At 42.3% G+C, this 18,119-nt stretch overlaps 2 protein-coding genes across 3 annotated transcripts in view; one reads left to right on the plus strand and one right to left on the minus strand.

The window, feature by feature from the left end:
• LOC135213596 (probable glutamate receptor) overlaps positions 1 to 18,119 on the plus strand; it is a 183,136-nt gene that overhangs the window by 105,794 nt on the left and 59,223 nt on the right. The gene's annotated exons all lie outside the window — the stretch shown is intronic.
• Positions 1 to 18,119, minus strand: part of LOC135213749 (probable glutamate receptor) — a 43,319-nt gene that overhangs the window by 24,339 nt on the left and 861 nt on the right. The window lies entirely within an intron of this gene.

Raw genomic sequence — 18,119 nt, forward strand, 5'->3', positions numbered from 1 at the left:
CAGGAAAGATCTTCATTCCCGCTGTGTTCTCTCAGGTGAAGGAAAGCCTTTCACTCACTGAATACTCTATCGAACAAATTCTAAGCCGTGGATGGTATTATCTAGTTTTAAACAATGTTGCAGCATTTGATTCCTATGCCGGTATTCTCGCCTACCCTGTTAAGTACTGGGTAAATTCTTTCCATAAAATCAATTTACGAGGACTTGTTCACCTGGAGGGAGGGAACATCGAACTCAAGGCTCGGCCTTTCAGTTTTATCTGCGAGTTTTAATTACTGCCGTCATCATCCTTTAATCAGTCAAATCAACGACGAACTCCTTGTGCAGATATTTTATACATCAGCAGCAGCAACAGCATCGTAAACAGTCTAAAAGGGCTCAATCAGACCACCGATGCCGTCCCGTTTCCAACATTTACACCAAACGTTTCATGTGAACGATCGTAGCCCGTGGAATCTCAACCGATTTAACGATTTCCTTTTTGGCAATACTATTGTATCAATGAAGGGAACAGAGCTGCCACTTTCCAGTTATTAGGCACTGTTTACATCTTCATTATTTCGTTACATGTTCCAGTTCATCGTGCACTGGCGATCCTACAAGGATCCACTGACGTATCACTGCTGCATTTTGTTTTAATTTCGCGTGTGGATTGTCATCGACGCGTCAGCCACTTCCTGCGATCCACACAAGTTTTCTACTAAATACCAAATGCTTTTTTTTTCTCCGCGAATTGACAGACGGTTCCTCTTTTCGCATTCTGCTTCGCTTGGACTTGTCCATCAACCTGTCACTCAACTTCCATCGGGACAAAGAATACTGCACCAATTTTTTTTAATTTAGGGTCCGAGGGCGATCAGTGTCAGTGTGTTTCCAATCTTTGTTTACACAACGAATGTGACCTTCAAATTTTTCCTTCTTTCATCAGACAGGGAAAACGGAAGGGAAAATCAGGTTGTTAATTGTTAATAAGCCGGTGATAAATGATTTTGACCTATGGGAATAATGAAAAAAAAGAACAAAAAAAAACTATTCCGTGGAAACAATGACAAGAAGAAATGTCGCAATGTCGCGAAGGCTGATTTTCCCTTTGATTTGCCTGCATTTTGAGACACTATGAATGATGACACAACGCTTGACAGTTTCTGCCTGGGAACTTTTTCTCGGTAAATAAATGCTACTGATTTATGAAGGTAACATTAATCTAGACAGATATAAGAGCGGAGGAAATACAATTTTCTGTATTCATTCTGACACTGCTTGCCCACTAACATTAATTCCACATTATATATATATATATATATATATATATATTATATATATATATATATATATATATATATATATATATATATATATATATATATATATATATATATATATATATATATATATATATATATATATATATATATATATATATATATATATATATATATCTATATAATATAGATATATATATATATATATATATATATATATATATATATATATATATATATATATATATTATATATATATATATATATATATATATATATATTAATATATATAGATATATATATATATATATATATATATATATATGGAATCTTACACCCAGTCCCCTACCACCCTCCCCGTAGTAACAACCATCTCTTGGTGGTACTGTTGTTCTTTGCATGAGATTTTGCCAAAGGGTTTTTATAGGTATAAACAATTACATGTGTCGTTAATGACATTTCAAGTTTGCATTACATTCAACAAGCAGAAAGCAAGCTTCACTAAAGTACGCACTACCTAAAAAGAAGTTTTTCTATTTAATTTTTAATTTTTAATTTCCTTTCTGTCTTGAACTTCTATTCAAATTTACTTCGATTATTGTTTTACTTCCATAAAAGAAAATAAACTTAGAATGAGTAGCATTGCTGACTTAGCCTTTTACGCTTTTCGTATCAAAAATGTAGTATTGGAGTCAAATTGGCCACAGTCATGTAGAGATTCAGAATCAAAGTTATTCGTCCACGGGTATACATGTATGTGTAAATTATTCTATATACATATATATATATATATATATATATATATATATATATATATATAATATATATATACATAATATATATACATATATGTATATATATATATGTATGTATATATATATATATATATATATATATATATATATATATATATATATATATATATATATGTCATTAACGACAGAAAATCTCATACAAAGAAAATAGTAGCACCAAGAGAAACAACGGTGTTTACAAGGTTTCATGCCATGATTGCAATGGTTGTTACTACGGGGAGGGTGGTAGGGGACTGGGTGTAAGATTTAGGGAACACAGAAGGGCTTATGATACGCACAGGCAGCGCTCTGGTGGCTCATAGTTTTCATTTAGACCATATAATTTATTGGGATGGTGCACGAACTATTTTTAAAAGTGACGATCCGCAGGTGAAAAGATTAATTGAAGGTGCTGCTATAAACATGGGAAAATCTTTGGAAGATAAGTCATTTACAAATGAAGACCCTTTTATCAACTGGTTCATTGCCAAACAGTACCTAAAACATTTTAATTTCAAAATTGACTGTGACCGTGTGAACCCTATGTTCTGCTTCCTTTCTCTCTCTCCAGATAGCCGTGGATGTTTCCGACTATGGCACCCATGCAAGTTCGAAGATCAAGGGGGTTTGCGCAACTGCTTGTTGAATTTGGAATAACGTAACAACACCCGAACCAGCACTTCGACGATGGGCTGTTATCTTCTCGCCCCGCTCACCTTTTTAGATGCTCTTCAGAAGGAAACTACCCACTCACTTAACATTTTAACGTCAACACTGATCAGGTGTTCGAAATCTGTTTGTTTTACTTAACAAAATACTCTACTCTATAATTGTGGATTTTTATGACATTACTATTATTATTATTATTATTATAATTATTATTCAGATGATGAACCCTATTCATATGGAATCCATGCTTTCAAAATATTATCATTATTATTTTCTTATCTTTTTTTATCCTGTTTTTTATAACAGTCATCCAATTCGACTGGGTGGTTTTCATAATTTTTGAAAAAAAAATTGCCTTGCCTGTGTAATATTTCATAACACCATATAACATTTTTTGCAACTTTTCTGCCACGGCTAATGTCCGCGTTTTCGTTGAATTTCTAAACAATATCTTACATCTCTGGCAGATTTCTAAATCATTCGTGGGATCAATTAAATATCATTTACTTTTCAACTTGTTTAAACTTGGCATTGCATTATTTTTATTGTCAGTCATTGCCACTCACCAATGAAATGTAATAGGTTATTCTAAGGTTTTATTGAATTTTTGCATACATCCATAAGCAGCACAGGAAGGCGCTATCGATTATGACAAGCAAATTAATAGTTACATTCTCTAAATAACTGACTCCAAAATTCCAGTACAGTGCTCAGATTCACCTGAGATTCCAGAACTGTCACTTTGACTGGTAAGCGTGAATCTTTTTGGCTTCGCTTAATCTGGGTCAGGGCATCTCCATAAACTATTATTCCTCCAAGGGTCAGGCGGTGGCCAGTGGACGACCATCATGTTCAATGCACGTCTTTACATCTTGCGTATCACATGCACTTAGCGCCGTGTTGAACTACTCTCAGGTGACCAGGGAAATCCAGAGATTAAGCAATAATAACAAATATATACCCTATGAAAATCATTATCTTCTAGTACTTGTTGAAATTCATACTACATATTATGCATTTTTATTCAACTGAGGATTATTATTATTTTTTTTTTTTTCTTTCTTTTTTGCTCCGTCACAGTCCTCTAATTCGACTGGGTGGTGTATAGTGTGGGGTTCCGGGTTGCATCCTGCCTCCTTTGGATTATTATTATTATTATTATTATTATTATTATTATTATTATAAAAGTAGTTTAACCAGACCACTGAGCTGATATACTGGTACTTTATCATGTTTAAAACTAAGTTTGATTGATATAAATTATATGATTTTAAACTAAGTAAATTCTCTCTCTCTCTCTCTCTCTCTCTCTCTCTCTCTCTCTCTCTCTCTCTCTCTCTCTCTCTCTCTCATAATTTTAAAGAGATGACAACTTACCGGATCCAATAAGAACATATTTTGTAATTGAGATGAAAATTATAACTTGTAATATATAATGAATTACCTAATTAATGAAAAGGATATTAGTGTTGTTTGAGCAATGTGTTTTCATGGTGTAAGAATGCTGTAAAAAACAAAAAGCAAAGCACCTGGTTATGGTTGAACTTATTTGTTCACTGCACTCTCTTGTTTCTTGAATCTCTTCCCCGGGCTTCTTTTTTATACATTGAATGTAAATCATACGAAAAATATGTAAATAAAACTCCCGGGATTTAAAACCAAATCCAGGGAAACAAAACAGGGCCATGGTATAACTCACCACCGACTCAATATAAACAAATCTCCCGCTGTGGACAACGCAGCTGTGTGCGGCAACATTTAAAAATCCATTGCAGTTTCTGCGTTGCGGTGAACGCATCTATCGCAGCGTCAACACGCATAGTGTGAAAGGGGCCTAAGGAGTCCATCACTTTTCTCACTATGTGTTCTGTTGGTGGTAGCACAGTCTTCTGCATGAGTCCTGGATATACTTCGGCATCTATTTTGTTTCCAGGTTCCTTTTTCATGGATCTTGGGATCGTGCCTAGTGTCCCTATGATTTTGTTGTAGCGGTATAGTCAATGGCGAAGCAAGGAAAAGGAACTGAAGGAGAGAATTGCGGCCGTGCTAGACACCATCCAGTTCCAGAGAGAACAGCGGGTGAACTTAGACCAGATAAAGCTTGAGTTGCAGCAGAAGCTTGACTACTATGAAGAGATGCAAAAGCGGGGTGGAAGGACGAACATATCAATCGTGAAGTCAACTTGTAACAGCTGGCCTGGCAAGACAGGGGCCACTCACTCGAAGATGAAACGTTGTTTCTGAAGGAGAAAGATAAAGAGAGGAGGGAAGAAAAGAACAGATGGGAGACCAAATCCTCAAGATCACAGAGGAAAATCAACAACTGAAGGACAACGCAAATAAAACTGGGCAGAGAAACGAATCACTATGTGAGAAGACGAGGGGTTTGACTGAGCAGTTGGCAAGAGCAAACTAGCCCAATACTGGTCCCAGGAAGGTGGGAAGGCCAGCCGCTGGTCCCAGGACGGCTGGACAAGAGGGCTGGCCCAGTTTCCCGGAACGTCTGGGCAGGCCACCATAGGTTGAGGGACGGCGGGGCAGGCCCGCCACAGGTCCCGGGTTGTCGGGCAGGCCTAGCCACTGTTCCTGGGATGGCAGGCAGGCCCACCACGGGTCCCGGGACGGCAGGGCAGGCCCGCCACTGGCCCCAGAATGGCTGGGCATGCCCACCACCGGGTCCCGGGACGATGCTGGGCAGGCCCACCACATGTCCCGGGATGCCTGGGCAGGCCCACCACAGGTCAAGGGACGGCGGGGCAGGCCCGCCACAGGTGCCTGGATGGCGGGGCAGGCCGGCAACTGGTCCCAGAATGGCTGGGCACGACTGCCACGGGTCCCAGGACAGCTAGGCAGGCCCGCCACATGTCCCGGGACACATGGGCAGAGGCTCACCAAAGGGTTGAGGGATGGCAGGGCAGGCCCGCCACAAGTCCCACGACGGAGGGGTAGGCCCACCACAGTTCCCGTGACAGCGGGGCAGGCCTGCCACATTTCCTGGGATGGCGGGGCACGCCCACCACAGGTCCCAGGACGGAGGCGGGGCAGGCCCGCCACGGGTCCCGGACGGTGGGGCATGCCAACCACAGGTCACAGGGAGGCTGGGCAGGCATGCCACAGTTCCTGTGACAGCGGGGCAGGCCCACCACAGGTCCCAGGACAGTAGGACAGGACCACCACTGTTCCCGGGACAGTGGGGCAGGAATGCCATGTCCCAGGATGGCAGGGCAGGCCCATCATGGGTTCCGGGATAGTGGGGCAGGCCCATCACGTGTCTAAGGATGGCGGGGCAGTCCCCCCAAAGGTCCAAGGATGGTGGGTCTGGCCTACCAAATGTCCTAGGATGGCGGGTCTGGCCCCCCACTGGTCCTGGTATAGCAGGCCGGGCCTGCAACGGGCCCTGGGGAGGCTGGGCAGCCGGAGTAGGAGGACAGTGAGAAGGCTAGTTGCACCTGGGGTGTGGGTTTGTTGGGGAGGTGGGTTGGGTTGCCTTGGGAGCAAGGACAGTGGGTTGGACTGCTTGGGCCATCAGCGAGTGGGGACAGTTTGGAGGCAGGTGGGCTGCTGGTGCCTGGGGATGGTGGGATGGCTGGTTGGGCACCACGGGTCCTGTGATGGCGGGGCAGGCCCACAACGGGTCCCCGGACGGCGGAGCAGGCATGCCACAGTTTTTGGGTGGGACAGCAGGGTAGGCTTGCCAAAGGTCCCGGGATGGCGGGGCAGGCCCCGCCATGGGTCCCGAGACAGCAGAGCAAGCCCACCACAGTTCCCGGGACAGTTGGGCAGGCCCGCCAAGGGTCCCGGAATGGCGGGCAGGCTCGCCACAGGTTCTGAGACAGCTGCCAAGGGTCTCGGGATGGCTCAGCAGGCCGCCCCCATATGGATCCAGGACAGCTAGCAGGGGGCCTCTCTGGTCCCCAGGATGGCGGGGCAGGCTCTCAAGGTTTCCTGGGACGGCGGGGCAGGCTTGCCATGTTTCCTGGGACGGCGGGGCAGGCCACCCACGGTTCCTGGGACTGTAGAGCAGGCCTGCCATGGGTCCCAGGACAGTGGGGCAGGCTTTCTACAGTTCCCGGGACGGCAGGGCAGGCCCACCACGGGTACCAGGACGGCGGTGGGGCTGGCCTGCCACGGGTCCTGGAACGGTGGGGTAGGCCCGCCACGGTTCCAGGACGGCAGGGCAGGCCCACCACAGGTCCTGGTATGGCGAGGCAGGCCCGCCACGGGCCTGGTATGGAAGGGCAGGCCGCACGGCTCCCGGGACGGTGGGGCAGGCCCACCATGGGTCCTGGGATGGTGGGGCAGGCCTTCTACGGGTCCCGGGACGGCGGGGCAGGCCTGCCACGGGTCCTGGGATGGCGGGCCTGGCCCACCACGGGTCTCATGGAGTCTGGGCAACCGGAGCAGGAGGACAGTGGAAAGGCTGGTTGCACCTGAGGTGTGGTTGTGGTGGGGAGGTGGGTTGGACTGCCTTGGGCGCAAGGACAGGTGGGTTTGGGCTGCTTGGGCAGTCAGTGAGCGGTGATGGTGGGAGGCAGGTTGGGCAAGTGGTGCACAGAGATGGTGGGGAGGCGGGTTAGCAGCCAGGGTGTAGTGATGGTGGGGAGGCGGGTTGGGCAGCCAAGGCATAAGGAACCGGTGGGGAGGCGGGGGTTGGGCAGCAAGGCATAGGGACGGCGAAATGGGACAACTCATCGCCGCCATCTCATCGCCAGCCAACTCATCACCGCCAACTCACCTCCAGGCCCAACTTATCTACGGCCCAGCTCATCTCCGGCCCAGCTCATCTCCAGCCCAACTTATACCCGGCCCAACTCACTCACCGGTCCAACACACACACATACATACACACACACACACTGCAAGGCAGTGTAAATAAAAACGAAACAACAGTTACTCAATTACCAATCCTACTATTTGTAAACAAAAAAATACCGAACTATGAAATCAAAGTTTGTCAACAAAAACGTTAGTAATTTTTACCTTTCAACGCATGACGACAATTACTCAATTACCAATTACAAACAAAAGTACCCAAGTATGAAATCAGATGATTGTCAACAAAAACGTTAGTAATTATTAACCTTTCGATATATCACTTTCAGTTTTACATTCTTTCAGTAAACCCATTACAATGGAGACAATTTTTAAGTCAGAGGGGCAAAGCGAAATTTTCTCATGACGGCTATTTGTTCATTTTCGACAATTCAGCAAAACGGACAGCAATTTGAGGTTCTGGAAATGTGATCATGCTCAGCAGGTGTAAAGCGAGAATACACACATGATTTGGAAACGTAGTTAAAGTCTTGAATACTCACACCCATGACTCTTCACCGATAAAAGTAGAAGTAGAAAGGACAACTACAAAAATTAAAACCAGAGCTGAAGAGACGATGGAAAACCCAAGTGTAGTGATTAATGAAGTTTTATGTAATGTTCCCCAAGCGGTGCAAGGATCACTCCCGAATTCGTCGGCTCTATAGAAAACTATTCGTCAGAAACGGAATCAGATTAGTGCCTCCCCAGAGCATGTGCCAATCTTGAACTGGCTTGAAGACAATTATATAGGTCGGTTAAACAGACGTGGAAATAGCAGACGTGCACCACTCTTTCCATTGGAAATGTGGAATTTGTATTTTCGAACTTTGAATCATGAAGATAAAACAAACAACCATGCAGAAGGAGCGAACAGAAGATTACAAATGGAATTAGGAATGGAACATCCACACTCTGGAAGTTCATAAATGCACTAAAAAAGTTCAGAAAGGTAGAGATTTTTATTTTGGAATCACGTATAGCAGGCAGTTCACCACCCGCCAAATTAAAAAGTACAGGGATACTGATTCCCGCATTCTTAGAATTGTCCAAAATTTTAATGAAAGGACTCCCATTGAATATTTAAGAGGCATTTCTCATAACATAAAATAATTTTTTTTTTTCATGGATTTTTTGTCTTCAAATTATATGGTGTTAATTTATTTTTAGTGTCATGAAAGAGTCATACTTGATTCTGAATAAAGGTGTTTTGAATATTTACTGAATTTCATTAATCACTGCGGGAATGAGTTGGGCCAGGGATGAGTTGGGCCTGGGATGAGTAGGCGGCGATGAGTTGGCGGTGATGAGATGTACCCCATTCTAGGGACGGTGGGGAGGCGGGTTGGGCAGCCAGGGTTTATTGACAGTGGGAAGGTGGGCGGGTTGGCAGCGAGGCATAGGGATGTGGGGAGGTGGGGTGGGCAGTCAAGGCATAGGGACGGTGGTGAGGCGGGTGGGACAGGCTATGGGGGATTTGATGAATTGGTTGCATTTGACAACATTCTCAGGGTTGCTTGTGAGAGAGAGAGAAGGAAGCGGCTGGTGTTTGTCTGTTGTCTTGTTGGGTTGTTCTGCGTTCATCGGAAGCGATAGGAAGGGTCTTGGATGTTTTGTCATGTTTTATATATTGTTATTTTATGTTTATTATTATTGTTAAGATAGTATGGGGAAGGTCTGTGCCCTTTTTTTTTGAGAGAGAGAGAGGGTGTGAATGATGAATGGGTGGTTGACAAGTAAACTGCTTGTTTGGAGGGTGTTATGGCTCGTTGAGGAGTCAGTCAATGAAGGCATTCGGAGTGACAGGTAGTTAGTCAGTACAGTCGTCTGTGTGCATTTCACATGAAGTTTTGGGTATTGAGTAATCGAGTTCTGTCATGCTTGTGTCCATCTGTGGTTATCGAGTTGATGAGCAATTTGTCGTGTCTGATGTTTGTGAATTGGTGTGTAGCCTTGGTGCTTGTTTGGTGTTTTTTTCGTGTTGGTATTCAGCGGTTTGTTGGTGACAGTTGGTTGGGTGTTTGGCAGTTTGCTAGTGGCGGTGGAGTTTGTTTTTCGATGGCCATACCGTGTTGAAAGCACAGCTTCTTGCCTTGATTGTGTTAAGTTTTCTGATGAGTAAATGTGTTTGAGATTTTGTTTTTTGCTTCACTGAACCAAAGTAACGTAAAGGGGAAAGTGTGGCTGGGGGAAATTTGTAAGCCAAGATTAATTAATGTAAATGTGGGGAGGTTTTGCTTGCTTGCTTAGCTTGTAATCCCTCCACATAATATTTTGGTACCCGAACAGGGACTGTTCGGCTATAAAAAGGATGACTGGGACAGTGAGGTCAGTATGGACTGCTGAAGAGGTAAGGATGGAAGGGTTGGACGAGATAAGCAGGCTTAGGGAGGTAGTGCAATCAGCGAGGGAAGCTAGGGAAAGAGTGGAAGTGGAGAATGAGAGGCTGAGGATTGAGTGTGAGAATCAAAAGAGGGAGTTGGAAGAGTTGAGAGGGATGATGAGGAGTATGGAAGAGGGAATGAAAGAGGAATTGAAAGGGGCTGAAGAGCGAATGATTGAGAAAATGGATGAAAAGCTGGAGTTGGTGATGATTACTGTGCAGGAAATGTTTAAGGTAGGCTTCCTGGGTCTGGTGATGGGCTTGAAGCGCTGAAGAGTGCGAGTGTCGGAAGGTTAGGGTCAGTTAGCTGTGAGTGAGAGCAGGTGTTATAGATGTGGGAAACCAGGGCATAAGAAGAATGAATGCTGGTGGGCATTAGGAGCTTGTATTTGATGTGGGAAGATGGGACATTTAGTAAGTGAGTGTCAGAGAGATAGGGAAATTAAATATTATAGATGTGGTCAGACAGGGCATGTACATAGCTAGTGGATGTCAGGGTATCCGTGTGAATGTGGTTTATGGCAACCGTGGAAAGAATGGGCATTATGCTAGGATGTGTAAAGAACAGCGTGTAAAGTGTGCTGAATGTGGAGTGGAAGGTCATGTGGTGAGTGTGTGTAGGGAAAAAAGAGGATGAATCAGGCTGGGAATTCGTGAAACTAGATGTTAAGGGGATTCAGTTGGGTGGGTCCTCCAGTGCACGGGCAGTAAGGGTAATGCATATGCGGGAAGGGTTGTTGCATGAGGAAGTGTTCGGGGATAGAGCCCATGAGTGCATGAGTGTGAAGGTAAGAAGCAAGGGGGTGTGTTTGGTCACTTTGATTGATACTGCCTGCAGCGTCAACGTTTTCTTTAAGAATGGACGTGATAAGTTGTAGAGTAGGTGTGAGGTTAGAAAATGTAAAGGGGAGGTACGAGGAATTGGGAATTTAGGTATGCCTGTGGTGGAAATGTTGCATGGAAGGATAGAAATTGAGGAGATAGTGATGGATGAAAGTGACTTTTGTGTGGTCGAAAGAATGAATGATAAGTATGATATGTTGTAAGGGTATAGGTTCTTGAAGGATTGTGGGATAGTGGTCCATCTGAGCAGGAACATGATTGAGTTGCAGATGAAAGAGTATGTACTTGGATAGTGATGGAGGGGAGACAGTAAGGTATGCAAAGGGGTGCCATTGGTTGCGAAAGTGTGTGTAAGGGCTGCGCAAGGTTGAGGAAGTTGTTAGTGTGAAAGTTGTCTCGGGATCGCCAACAGTGACAAGTGTGAGTATGTGGCTGAAGGTGTGGATGCGAGCAAGTTGGTAAGAGCGAGTGTGCATGTGTACAACAGGATCATAGACATGGAGAATCCTCGGGTTTTTGTGGCCTTGTTGCTGACTGCTAGGAAGAAGCGAGTACGGGGTATACGTGAGGGTAATTGTGTAAGGTTGCGATAACATGGTGAATGCAGATGACGAAATGTAAGTTAGGGTGCAAAACAGCTGATTGCCATAGGTAGTGTGAAAAAAGGTGACAGTTGGAAGTATGATGAGTTGAGAGAAAGAGTTAGGGTGGATGAAATTGTTAGTGATGGCGACAGGGAGCAATTGATGTGGATGTTGTGGAATAATGTTTCCCAGCAATATGAAGATCCAGGTACAGCCTCTTTGGGATTTTATTTTGGGTTGTCATGTCATAATTTATTTCATCATATGTATGCTGCCGTATTGCCTCATATGTAGTATCTATGAGTTTCTCTGCATCCATACTCTTGCCCTGTTCTTTGTTTTCATTATTTTATTTTATCACTTCAATCTTATTTTCTTCTTTTCCATTTTCCTCTTCTTCCTCTTCCTCATCTTCTTCATCCTCTACTATTGCACATTAAGTCTTGATTTAATAAAATTATCTATCCATGTTAGACAGTTGTTTTAGCAAAATACTTTGTGTCCTTATTTTTATTTGCTGAACTTCTGCACATGGATGAGTAGGTACGTGGCATGCATAGCATTTCCTGATCAGGTTTTGTGGATTTACAATGCTATACCATACCTTACATAGATTACATGCTTTAGGCATTCGTTTTCCTATTGTATCTATCATTTCTTACCACTGTTGCTAGACACTGCCATTATGTTCAAATTTTTAATAATTTACTCGAAAAAAACAATTTAGTCGATGCTTTATCGTGCTATTCTGACACTAATCTAGTCACCGACAGTTCACAATATCATGCGTATGTTATACGCATGATATTGGGTTGATTATTCAGACCATGAATGCATACGTCTCACCAAGAGAAATGTCACAACGCAGGGACAGTGGGGAAGTGGGTTGGGACCCCTAGGAAGTGGAGACAGTGGGGAGGTGGGTTGGGTCCCTTAGGGAGTGGAGACATTGGGAAGGTAGGCTGGGCTGCCAGGGCATGGGAATGGTAGGGGGGCGGGTCGGGGTGCCTGGCACGAGGACAGTGGGGAGGTGGTTTTGGCGTGGGGACGGTTGGGAGGCGGGTTGGGCCACCAGAGTTTGGGACAGTTCGGAGGCGGGTTGGGTCTCCAGGGCACTGGGATGGCGAGGAGGTGATCCCCTAGGGAAGAGGGTGGGGAGGTTATTCCCTGGGGAAGAAGGGGGGGGGGGGTGGGGAGGTTATCCCCTGGGAAAGAAGGTGGGGAGGTTATCCCTTAGGGAAGAAGGTGGGGAGGTAACCCCTGGGGAAGAAGGTGGGGAGGTAATCCCTGGGGAAGAAGGTGGGGAGGGTATCCCCCAGGGAAGAAGGCTGGGGAGGCGATCCCCAGGACACTTACTTAGCCTTTTTTCCTCTCGATATCTCTCCTCTTTGTTTCTTCCTCTCTCTCTGTCTCTATTCTTTTCTCTTTATCTATTTGAAGAGAGACAGGAGGAGAAGAGGCAAAGGACAGGAAGGGAGTTTCTCACCTCCTCTTTCTTTGTCTTTTAGCCCTCTTTCCTTCTCTCTCTTTAACTCATTTTCTTTTCTTCCTTCCTTTCTCTCTCTTTCACTCATTTTCTTTCTTCCTTCTTTTCTCTCTGTTTTTCCCTCTCTCTTTCTTTCTATGAAGAAAGAGAGGAAGAGTGGAGGAGGCACAGGGAAGGGAGGTCCCGCCATGGATAAAGAGGGGAGAGATTGGGTAGTCACATGACTGTTGCATGCAAGTAAGGCACCATTGCTATGTGTTGATTCCCAGCATGGCAGCGGCAGAAACTGCACAGACCAGCAGCAACAAAACCACCTCCGGCACCCAGTGCCGGGCCATTAGGTATGTTCCATACATGAACAGATCACAAAAAAACAGGGGATCACATTTCACAAGATAGTGACATTTTTCATTCATGTCACTAACTGTGTTGAAACAACCTCAAGTAAATATGCTTTAGATCACACTCAACCTATTCAGTACTTAAATCTTTAATTCTCACAAATGTGAAGATATGATCCAGTATTCAAAGGTACTTAAATCCTGTATGAAAGCGTGATAAAAAAAAAATAATTAATCTTATGGAGATATGATTTGTATCCTGTATTTTTTTTTTCATTTTCATAATCAATATGCTAGTTTCAATGCATGGGTTACTTGGTCCATCCATATCGTCGTGCATTTGCCCGACAGGCAAAACAGTTGCCATGTCAAAAATGGAGAATAAAAAAAATGGAAAATGCTGAAGAACGATGCTTAACAATGTCTTCACTAAAAACGCCTCAAAGCTGAAATAATATTCAAAATGCAAAAAAACGTGAAAAAATAATCAAGCATAACATTTTTCAATATGAATGAAGTTTCCCTATAAGACGTCTGAAATAGAAATATATATATAATTAAGCAGCGCAGTTCCACAGAAAGAAACTTAAACTATCCCTAACAGGTGATTCAACCGCTTCACCCGACGGTGACCAGACTTTAGCTTATTTCACGTTGAATATGCCGAGGTTTGGCCACAGTGCTTCACTCCGCAGGCAAAAACTTATACAGAACACACTCATGCACACAGCCACCCCAACCCCCTTTCTCTCTCTCTCTCTCTTTCTCTCATTCGATAGTCGCGATTTCAATTCCCTACTCTGCCAACGTAGACCCAGCCAGGAATATATTTCTGGTTATTAGAAATTTCATTTCTCGATAAAGTGAGGTTCGGATCCCACAAGTAAGCTGTAGGTCCCTATTGCTAGCCATGTAAAAAATATCTAATCCTTTGGGCCAGCTCTAGGATATCAGCTTAGTGGTTTGGGTAAACTAAGGTATACTTAACTTTAATCAATATGCCTCGGTCTTTCTACTACTATTACTATTACTACTACTACAACTCCAACGCCTCCTCCCCCCCCCTTCCTTCCTCCTCCGTCCCCTTTACCTACCCCTCCTACCACTACCACTAATACTTCTAAATGGAGAACGTTTAAAACTTCATTCCTAATACAAATCTTAGTGAAAATTAATAGGTTTAAAGTAGAACAGAGTTTACTAGACGATGCTATTAACCATGCGGCAAGAAAATCTCATTATATATTGTTTGAAGGACTACATCTATTCACTTTATATATCAATCCTGTGAATCTATCAAAGCACTCGAAATGTGTGGAATAATTAACATTGTACAATGGTCCCCCCATATTCGCGGGGGATGCGTACCTGACACCCCCCGTGAATAGTTAGAACCCGCGAATGTTTGGAACCCCTATAAAACGCTAAAAACATCCTATTTTGTTAGTTATTCATACTTGGTTTTTTAATAGTTTTCATCAAAAGTGCATTTTATGATGCAATTGAATAAAAAAAAAACCCCAGGAATTTGTGGATATTTCTCATAGAAAAATACCGCGAATGCGCTAATTTTCCGCGAATAATATGGGGAAAAGTTCCCGATAGAAATCCGCGAATGTGTGAGTCCGCAAATCCGGAGAACGCGAATACGGGGTCGGCCACTGTATGTCATACAGGAGTTGGACAAAATATAATTATCATGTATTAAACCAGGCTTCTCCTCCTGTCTTTACCCTAGCCATTTCAACTGGAAAGAACAAAGAACAAGCCGCTCTAAGTTCACCATGGTGGTGGCGAGACTAGTGCCATCTATGTACCGTTAAAATGATGACCAGTGTCTCGATGGACTTGACTGTACCAACCCTTTCATCCACACAATCGACACCACACTTAGTCGAATTACACTACAAAATTACTTCTAGCGGCTTCTTACTAACCTCACTCAGTTTCTCATCCTTGTGCTGGTTTGACAGTAAGAATACATTTTTATTTTTCTTGGACTTACAGGACGCCAATTTTGCTTTCCCTCTTCGCTATAGGATAACCACACTTTCATACAATCCCTTTTTCTTAATTCCATGCAAATGAGCCAGGTTGAGCTTCAGTACAATACATTGCACTGCTGATTCACGAGGTCTCTTTTCATTCTTCCCTGTATACATTTCAATGTTAGATACAAAATATGAATTGCCATCTGCCACAACCCAGAATTTCAAACCGTATTTGGCAGGCTTTAAAGGCATATCTTGGATGTAACTGGAACGTCCCCGAAGTGGATATAGTTCCTCATCAACTGTAACACTCACTATGCTGGTAGCATCGTTGAGAATTTTCAACAAATCCATCTAACAGCAAGCAAACAGCAGCTAACTTATCTCTAGCTTGCCTACTCTTTCTTGTAGAAGATTATAATAATAGCAACGCAGTGCTCCACGAATCTCTTCAAATTTGTTGACTGACATGATTTCAGAGAATAAAGGAGGTCCAATTGAAGGGTTCCGTAACTGCATAACAGCTTCATTTTTGCTTTTGTAGACTCCTCTTCGAATGCACAAGTCTATATAAGCTTGAAGTTCGTCAAGTACCAACGTAATGTAACTAGTTTGTGTAATAACTATATAGACAGTAAATGGAAGCCCAGACCATCAATTTTGTAATACTATTCTTTCTGATTTTTACAACAACAAAAGTATATCTTATTTGTTATAGATATTATCATTAAGATGCTGCATATTATTATCCAACCATCAAATATTATTTTGGTGCTATTAAATTGAATACAAAAATATTAATCTGCATTTGACCCTGTCATGCAGCAATGCCAAATTGGTTCATTAATAATAATAATAATAAAAAACATTAGATGAAAGAAGACATGTTTTTTATGAAAAGCCACGAAAAGGGAATTTGCCAAAGTATCTCAAATATGAAATAGCAATGACTTTGCATCATCTAGGGTCAATTTGACCCCACCATACATCCACGGGTTAAACAAATATATGGGCAACCACATATTTATATATTTTTACTGGAAACGTGGAGCTAATGTTAGGAGAGTAAAGGTCTTAGACAAAAAGATAAAAAAGAAAAAAAAACTTCAGGCGCAAAAGATTAAAAAAAAAAAGGTCATTGGTGTGAATTCAAACAGGAACATAGAATTACTTAAGTGCCTTAAGTAATACTATGAGCATCTGGCGTCATAGTACCAATTGATGGCATTGTAGAGAGAGAGAAAAAAAAATCTAAAATTTTCTACTTAAAAGAAACGATTAAAAATTGCAGAATGAAATCACAATATCTGAGTAGGGAAACCCCTCCCTAAAAGGTTTGAAGGTATAAGTGTCAAGAGAATATTATTTTCATGTGATTTTATATATAAATATTCCCTCATAAGGTTAGTTTCGCAACAGTAAGAAGCAAGTGCGCATCGGGACTAGGATGTATATGCTAATTATTAACAAGCAAGAGAGAGAGAGAAGAGAGAGAGAGAGAACCTACCCGTTCTTCGAACTAGCACTCGCGCAGTCTATTTCCAAGCTTCCACATTTCTTTGTCTATACCTATGCGTTATTGATATCCCTGAAATATGAAATGATCTTCGAGGCAGGGGACAGAAACTGTTGCTTATTTTTGATGTTACGTATCAGCGGTGACGTCTTGATATTTCCTATTTAAAATTCAACTAAACAAAAAATGATATACCGAAGAGTGCACAGATTAAACCTTAAGACCCTTGAATGTAAGAACAATTTCCCGAACCGCGAATCTTCCTCTCGTCAGAGCACCGATGACTCCTTGGCAGCTTTTAAGGACGAATAAATATTTATCAGGCACCTCCTAAACACACCATGAGCTCCCTGCGCTTCGTTCGTCTCGTATTTTCCGTTGCTTCGACTACCTTGGCTCCTCGTGATATTGTACATCGGTTTCCGTCTTCTTGCATATTCAGCCATGGCTTTTATCTTATGGGTAGTCCCGATAATCCACACGTATATTATTATATATATATATGATATATATATATATATATATATATATATATATATATATAGTATAATATATATATATATATATATATATATATATATCTATATATATAATAATATATATATATAATATATATATATATATTATATATATATATATATATATAATATATATGTGTGTGTGTGTGCGTGTGTGTGTGTGTGTGTGTGTGTGTTTTCTGTATGTGTTTGTGTGTGTGGTGATTTGTTTTACTTCCAACAAGCAGACTTCTTTCTTACAAACCTGCAGTTCAACGCAACTCAAACCACTTCCACAAATTACCTTTTAGGGTACCAGCATGAACACCCTCAGCATCAACACCCCTGGCAGTTATACAAAAACTTTCTCTAATTCTACGTATACGTTTTTCTTCACTCTCGGAAGTCTGCTTATATCAAACTCTTGTTCCATAAACACCTTATTTCAGCCACGCTGTCTTCCTCTCGACTGGAATTTCTAACCATTGTATTTTGACCTTTAAAGTCATTACAATATTCCTCTTTTGCTTTAATGGCAAGCAAAAAGTTACTATATATACCAGTACAATAACCAGGAAATTCAATTGGGTAAACAGCTTAAGTAACCAGTTTCATGTTTGGGACAAAAACAAAAAGCTGCTCTGTACGAAATAACCACGAGTAAAAGTAAACATTAATACTGTGATATCGTTACGCTAAATTTGTACCAAGTGCATCATTTATATGAAATCATTTCTCTGTTTCCTTTCTCTTACAACAGATCAGAAAACCGAGTATCAGTCATTCTAATACCAGCATTATGTTCTGCATTTAACTATGACTACCGAGTTTGAACAATACTGCAAAACCTTAGGCTATCATTAACATCATTTGTAGATGTTTCCCTTGAACATTATATTTACTTATATTCCTTTAGTTAAAAAAAATTATATTCGATTTTC

Source organism: Macrobrachium nipponense, chromosome 43 (assembly GCF_015104395.2).
Source record: "Macrobrachium nipponense isolate FS-2020 chromosome 43, ASM1510439v2, whole genome shotgun sequence".
NCBI lineage: Eukaryota > Metazoa > Arthropoda > Malacostraca > Decapoda > Palaemonidae > Macrobrachium > Macrobrachium nipponense.